The following is an 8076-nucleotide window of genomic DNA, read 5'->3' on the forward strand; positions in this document are numbered from 1 at the left end:
GGACACTACTGTAGCGGTGTGTGCTAGTATATATAGACCCTAATGTTAAGGTGTACAGCACACTGACATGATCAGATGGACCCTAGCCAGGACTGCCAAAAAACAATGGGGCAAAGTATCTGGCTAAATGAAAAAATGGATCCATGCCACTTAATAATGTGACACTCAGTTGTAGCTCAAGGATGCTGTAGGTAGAAATTACCTAAAATATAGGGTCTAAAAACGGTCAGCTCAGTTCCACTGGTTATATGTTAAACCCCAGATTCAGTGAAGCTGAGTATGGGGGAGCTCAACAATTGGTCCCAATTCACTATGTGGGCATAGCATACTAGACAAACACACTTAGTACACAGGTAGGACTGAACAGGCATGGGTTCAGTGTAAAGTCTTTCAGAGTCTCTCAGGTAAGTATTAGGTCTGCTGATGTATATGGTCGTAGTTTCAACCTAAAATGGATAACCGTGTAATAATAAACTGTACTGATCCAACACCAGCTCTGTTGTCAGAGTTGGTCTCTAAAGGATCAGTACTAGGTGAGAGATAGACGGTGTACATACATGGTAACACTGTAAAAGTAATAGACAGCTTACTGCTACTGTGTGACAGTAGGATAGACAGTGCCTGGTGAACTGAGCTCCCTACAGATCGTTCGATCACAGGGAAGCTCCAATGAAAAATAGCGCGCTGCAGTTGCTGGCGAACACTGCCAGCTGACTCGCGGGTAGGCAAGTGAGTCCTGCGCGTGCAGCCATCTGCCGACGCGCGCGTTTCGTGTAGCCGCTTCCTCAAGGCAGTACAAGGGGGGGAGGGACACACCAGAAAGGTGAGTGGCTATATAGCCCTGCGTTTACGTAAATTTCGTCCCGTGCACTTAGTACAACACCCTGTGCATGACGTCAGGATCCTCTGACTGCACAGTCAGTGCATAGATCGGGGTTGTATAACCACAGTGATAACACAACAGTACCTGAAGGTAAAGTGCTTAAGCCTTAATTCAGCATACAATAATGCTGGCTTAGCACAAGGGTGTACTGAGGACCTGATAAAAGTCCTATGTGAATTGTGTGGGTAAATGCTAGTAATCCTATGTATGAATATACTAGTTCAGTGTGTTCGTTACATCCTTCTTATGTACTAATGGTACATGATCAGTTTGGGACATAGATCCTAGGGCAAAACCTATGTCCAAGGTAGGAGATCAGGAGAGAGGCAGAAAGCGAATTCCCAGAAAGGAATAGGGGTGGGTTGTTGCGGGTTATAGTGGTATAATGGTCGTTGTACGCTCTCTCAAATAAAGGGAGAGTACATGAACCCCTTATTCAAACCCCTAGGGGACATGGTGCCCAATGTGTAGATCCACCTCGCCTCCTTCTTCAGGAGGTCCACGTCCCAATCCCCCTTCCGAATTCCTGGTGAATATTTATCAATGCCTGTAAAACTAATAGAGTCTGTATTGCCATTTTGGCAGAAATTAACATGCCTGGCTATGGGTGTGTCACTCTTATTCCTGATAGTAACGAGGTGCTCGAGAATACTCTGTTTAAACAGTCTCCTGGTCTTTCCAACGTACTTTTTCCCACACAGGCAGGTGCCCATATAGATCAATCCAGTACTGACACAGTTAATAAACTTACGTATAGTATAATTTCTGGTGTCATCGTGGTTGGTAAAGGTCTTGGTGACTGATATTCTTACAGGCTTTACACCTCTGGCAGGTAAAAGTACCTTCTGGTTTACATGTAAGCCAGTTGCTTGCTTGAGGTTCAACATAATGGCTGTGTACCAGGGAGTCACGTAAGTTTCTAGCTCTGCGGCTTACCATTGATGGGTAACTACACAGTGCCCCCTGTATATCTGGGTCCGCTGTTAGTATATGCCAATGGCGTTGAAAAATACTGCAAGCCTGATGCCACTGGTTATTGTATCCACCAATAAAGCGTATTAATTTCTGCTCCATGTGTGGTGTTTTTTCTTTTAGGAGATCAGCCCGAGGAGTAAATTTAGCTCTTTTATAGACTCTTTTAACCACCTTCTTGCTGTACCCACGGTCCGTGAATCTCTTGGTCATCAGTATTGCTTGATCTTCAAATTCAGCGTCGTTGCTGCAATTACGTTTCAACCTTAAGAATTGGCCTACTGGTATACCGTGTACCAGTCAGTGATTTGGGGTGATGGCTTGTCGCCTGGAGTAAGCTATTAGTAGCCGTAGGTTTTCTGTAGATGGTAGTGTTTAAATCACTTTTAAAACCAGAGACAGAACATAAAACACAGACAGAGCTCAGTGCACATCCATTGAAACCCATACACGGTACAGTGCCTAAATATATATGTATAAATATCTATTAAATAAAATGGTCTTTTAGTTTAACATTTTTGGCCAAAATTGTTGTAAGCCCCTGAGCCACTGCACGGCAGACCACATTCTTCAGGGGTCCCTAACACTAATATAAATTCTTAATAACCTGTGTAATAACAGGAAGAATGATTTATAATAAATCTGTCAATATTAGTTGCAAAGTTCTAAGTCTGATTGAAGCTTTTAATAACCTGTACATTACCAGGAAAAGCACTCTGTATTAGAGATGTCACAACCAAACTGCAAGCAAGCAAGTTCCCCTGAGTGGGAGATGCTATGCAGTGAGCTTTTAACCATTTAAATGTGGGAGGGGGTAAGCTTCAATTAGGTACAGTAGGAGGTTGCCACCCTCCAATCAGCTAAGACTAGTTGAACAGGAATTGTAAAACATACAGGACACCTAACAAGCTCCTATTGAACCCCCAAAATAACCACAACATATATATAAGCATATGAGTGTCACAGAGGAGTGCTACTGAGCATGGCTATATATATTTTAAACCAGAGACAGAACATAAAACACAGACAGAGCTCAGTGCACATCCATTGAAACCCATACACGGTACAGTGCCTAAATATATATGTATAAATATCTATTAAATAAAATGGTCTTTTAATTTAACATTTTTGGCCAAAATTGTTGTAAGCCCCTGAGCCACTGTACGGCAGACCACATTCTTCAGGGGTCCCTAACACTAATATAAATTCTTAATAACCTGTATAATAACAGGAAGAATGATTTATAGTAAATCTGTCAATATTAGTTGCAAAGTTCTAAGTCTGATTGAAGCTTTTAATAACCTGTACATTGCCAGGAAAAGCACTCTATATCAGATTTGTCACAACCAAACTGCAAGCAAGCAAGTTAGGTGTCCAGTATAGTGTTTAAATCACCCCTGACTCCTCTTGATATTTTAATATCCAGAAAACAGATACTTTGAGGATCAACTTCCATAGTCAGTTTCAAATTAAGTGAGTTTGTGTTCAAGATATTAATGAATACTCTGAGCTTGTCCATAGGGCCACACCATCTCAGGAACACATCGTCAATAAATCTCGTCCAAAGCTCGATGTGACTCCTTGAAAAAGCTCCACAGTGGGCGTGAAACATGTGGGAGAGTAGTTAGTACTGTTTGTTTTTTTGTTTTTTATGTAGTTCATTAAAGTATACCTTTTTAACCCCTTTTTTGCTGGTGAGTGCCTACTTTTTGTATTATGGAGCGGCTGGATATTTGATTCTTACTTTGTTCCTTTAGTGTGATTAGCCTTAGTGTGATTTAGTTTTGACCCGGTGCCATCCCCCGATCGTACTGGTGTATGTACCAGTTATTCTAACACATTTTACTTTCGTTCTGTTATTTCCCCATATATATCAGTGGAGCTTGTTTGTCCACTGTCTTATCACCATTTTTTAATAATAAAGTACATTATCCCTCAGTGCGCCTGCTTGTCACCTGTTTTTCTAACTTATCTGCCTGTTCCACAGACACGAACATTAGATTGTAAGGTCTTTCAGGTGGGGAAACCCTGCTTCACTATATACTACACTATATATCACAATAAAATGATAGTACTATCATGTAACACACAGAGCAGCAAACAACATTATTATACACCCGAGGAAAGAATACTGTTCCAATCTAAAATGTAAAAGGAATTTCCTAAGGTCACAAGGAGCTGGTACTGGGACGGATATGAGCAGTAACATACAGTCTAAACTTCACGTTTAAAACATAATTGAAATATACTTAACATTTCAAGGAGTCTCTATAGAAGGCCTCAAATGCCTAGGTGTAGCTTGTTGAAAATATTTTGCAATTTGATCACTTTGGTCCTACCTGGGACGGAGCCTTTAAAGCTGCAGACCAAGTAGTATCCTAAGTATGTATTTTTTAAATAAACCAGTTCTGTACTATGAGAAAATACTTGTAGCATTCATTTTTTTTAAACAATGCTGAATTACATTTTTATTGTATAATAATGTCACGGGAGACCAGGCAGTTTACACCTTTTTACCAGGATCATTCATTGAGCAAAACAAGATAATGAAATAAATTGTCATTTATTCGCATAAATTCGCTTACACACTATGATACACAAACTACAGACGAAAAACACACTTACTGGGGGTCTGGGGTCCAAAACTAGACTTTCCTAGGTGCAGGGAATACTAAATAAGAGTTTTACCCTGACCGGGACTTAGCCCGGAATCTCCACACGCAACCGTTCCCTTCTCTTCTGAGAACTTGGATTTTTGACAGCGAGCTACCACTGATTCTATGGAACCGGAGTCAAAAACCAGCCGCGTCCGCTACGTTCAATTTTGAGAACTTGGGCGCAAAAAGTGGGACTGGCAGGCAGGCTTTTCTGGATTGAAATTGAAGCCGGTTGCTTTGCTATTCGCGCAGAAGCACCTTTGAAAAGCTCGCCCGCACTCTTACTACTGGGAATCTCTCCTCTCATTGGCTCAGACATTTCTTATAGTATTCTGAGTTTCAATCATGAAACTTAGCAGCCAATCATTGTGTGGGAACTTTCTCAGCAGCCAATTAGAGCCAAGCCGGTGGCCATCTTTGGTCCTCTTCTGCTGCACTGACAGCCATTTAGTGAATCCCTGAGCTGAATCTTTGCCGATCGATTACGAACAGATCAATATTAAAGAAAAAAAAAAAAAAAGACTGCTGCTTTAAAAGAGGCTCTTAAAAAAATATTAGAGGCCATTCTCCTGATCTTCATGGGCACCAGGCAAAAAATCCAATAAAGGGCCCGGCAGAACCCAACCATAAGAAAACCTCAATCCAAACATGATGGCAATGATGGTGGTGGGAAGGGTTAACTCCTTCATTACCTTAGAAGCTAGTAAAGCATTGCTTTTTTTTTGTTTCAATTTTTTTTATTGTTTAGCATAGAACGATACACAATTTACAAAATCAATCTATAACAGAAGATTGGCAAATATACATTAACATACATAACATTTTCTTCGCATAACTAAGATTTTTACATAAATTTTTTTACTTCTACAAACCCTGGGAGATTAAGTTGAGCCAAATCTTATTTTTTTCCTTTGTGTCTTTTCCAATCTATATTAATATCTTATTTTATAAAATAGGAAAGATCAAGAAAAGAGATAAAGAAGGGATCAGGCGAGAGGAGGGGTTGGGAGGGGCATGGTGTAGGGGGGGGGGTTGGGCGAGGCACCTCTGGAGCGGGTCAGGGGAGTAGATCTCAACTTGTGGGTGGTTGGCCTTTTTGTTTTTATTATTATGTCTTTATATTGTTATTTAGACTACGGGGGTATTCAAGTGTCCCAAACCTTGTGGAAATCATCTAACTTTTGATTAAGTTGGGCTGACAATTGTTCCATTAATTTAACCCCATTTAATCTTTTAATTATTGTCTGCCTAGAGAGAGAGGGGGGAGGGCCTAAGGAGTCGTTGTGAGAGGTACGGTGTCGACCGCTGAGGCTTCTTTGGATTCGTCTTGGGTTCTTGTGGGATCTCCTTCCAACTGTTTCGCGGAGGGGTTTTAGCTTGAGCCCGCCATATCTCTCCCCTAAGTGTGGTCGGGACCGTCGTCTGTCCGTCTACCTGTCCGTCGCTATGTGATGTCGTGTCTCGCTGCCCTCAAAGGAGAACGCATTTGTTGCTATCATTGGAAAATTGCTGTGGTACTTACCCCTGGGATATCTGTCTGTGTCAGCCATGGCGTCCAGACTTTTAGAAAATTTTCGCCGGTGTCATTAACTAGATTCATTAATTGTTCCATCCGGCAGACATGCCAAATCCGATTTCTAATTGTGGGGATGATTGGTATTTCCTGTTGCTCCCCTTAATGCTGCGATCTCGCATCTTGTGGCGGTTGCCAAATGCGCGATCAATTTATGCGACGCATTTGATATACCCTGGATCCGCCTGCCCAGTAGGAACAGCCACGGGTCCAGGGGGATCTCTAAACCGAGAATCCTCTGTAGCCAATCTCTAATTTGTTCCCAAATCGGGACCACTCTGCTGCAGGACCACAGCATATGTTGCAAGTCTGCCACCTCCCCACACTGCTTTGGGCAGAGGGGAGTGGCCCCTAACAAATTTAGCTAACCTTAACGGGGTGTAGTACCAGCGCATAAGGACTTTATATGCGTTCTCCTTTAATGTGGTGCATATTGAGCTTTTCGCCGCTCCCTGTATGATCTTGTCCCATTCCTCGTCCTCTAACGCAGGGGGGCGCAAACTTTTTTCCCTGCGCCCCCCTGCCGGCGGTCCCCTCTCTTCCGCGCCCACCCTAACCACCAATTACCCGCCCTCCGGCTTCATGACGTCACGTTGCCATAGCAACGTGACGTCACATGACCTCACGGCGTCATTTTGACGCCGCGTTGCCATGGTGACGCAAGAAGGAAGCCGCCGGAGTCACGGGTAAGTATGGTTGACAGAGGCCCTGCAACTCCCCCTTCGGGAAGCGCGCGGGGCCTCTGTAAACCCCGCGCCCTCCCACCGAAAGTCTCGCGCCCCCCCTGGGGGTCGCGCCCCACAGTTTGCGCACCGCTGCTCTAACGTCTCGCCTAAGTCTGCTTCCCACTGTCTGATGTATGTGAGACGGTGGTCCTTGGGGGTCTCTGGACAGATCACTTCCCTGTACATTCTAGATGTTAGTCCCCTTGTGTCCGTACCCCTGGAACACAGCTGCTCAAAATTTGTTCTTACAGGTCTAATTGGTGTTTTGTTATAGAAGTCTCTGACCTGGAGGTATCTAAAAAATTCCTTATTTGATATCGCCGTTGTGGCCTTAATTTGGTCAAAGGTTTGTGTATATTTGTTATCCTCCAGGTCTTTGAGCCGTGTAATACCCGACTGTTCCCAAGCTACCAAATTATTTGTATTCAGACCTGGAGCGAAGTCTGGATTGCCAATAATCGGTGTCACAAGTGAGTCCTTGGAGGTTAGATTGCATCTGAATTTAGTGGCCTCCCATACCTTTAATGAATTGACTATGGTCTGAAGTGGCATGCCCATCTTATTTAATCCCCTCTTGGGTATCCAAATCACATTATGTATATCGATAGGTGCACAGCAGTGTTTCTCTAATTCAACCCATCTCCTTAGTTGTGGGTCCATGTGCCATTGTGTAATTTGACTTAGTTGGGCCGCTTTGTAGTAAGCTATCAAGCAAGGTACCGCTAGTCCTCCTCTTATGGAGGGTCTCTTTAAGATCCCCTTTGCAATTCTTGGGTTTCTCTTATTCCAAATGAATTTCATAATTTGGGACTGTAGAGAGAGGATGTCCGCTGTTACTAAAGGTATAGGTAGACTCTGGAAAAGATATAACATCCTCGGGAGGAGGTTCATTTTCACGCTATGAATCCTCCCGATCCATGAGATACCACCTTTCATCCATGTTCGGAGATCCTCTCTCAACGTCTTAATTAACCTGGGAAAATTGGCTTTGTATATCGTTTTGTAGTCCCGTGTAATATATACCCCTAAATATTTGATTGCAGAGGGTTGCCATTTGAAATTAAAGTTTAATTCTATCAATTTCTCCACCTCTTTGGGTAGATTTATGTTGAGGGCTTCTGATTTGGCCTGATTTATTTTAAAGCCCGAAATTTGGTTGAATTTACTTAGTACACCAAATACATTGGGCAGAGATGTGAGAGGTTTTGACAGCGTCAAAATGACGTTGTCTGCATACAAGGCTATTTTGTGTGTTTGATCACCAAT

This window comes from Ascaphus truei, chromosome 12, assembly GCF_040206685.1.
Source record: "Ascaphus truei isolate aAscTru1 chromosome 12, aAscTru1.hap1, whole genome shotgun sequence".
Taxonomy (NCBI): Eukaryota; Metazoa; Chordata; class Amphibia; order Anura; family Ascaphidae; genus Ascaphus; species Ascaphus truei.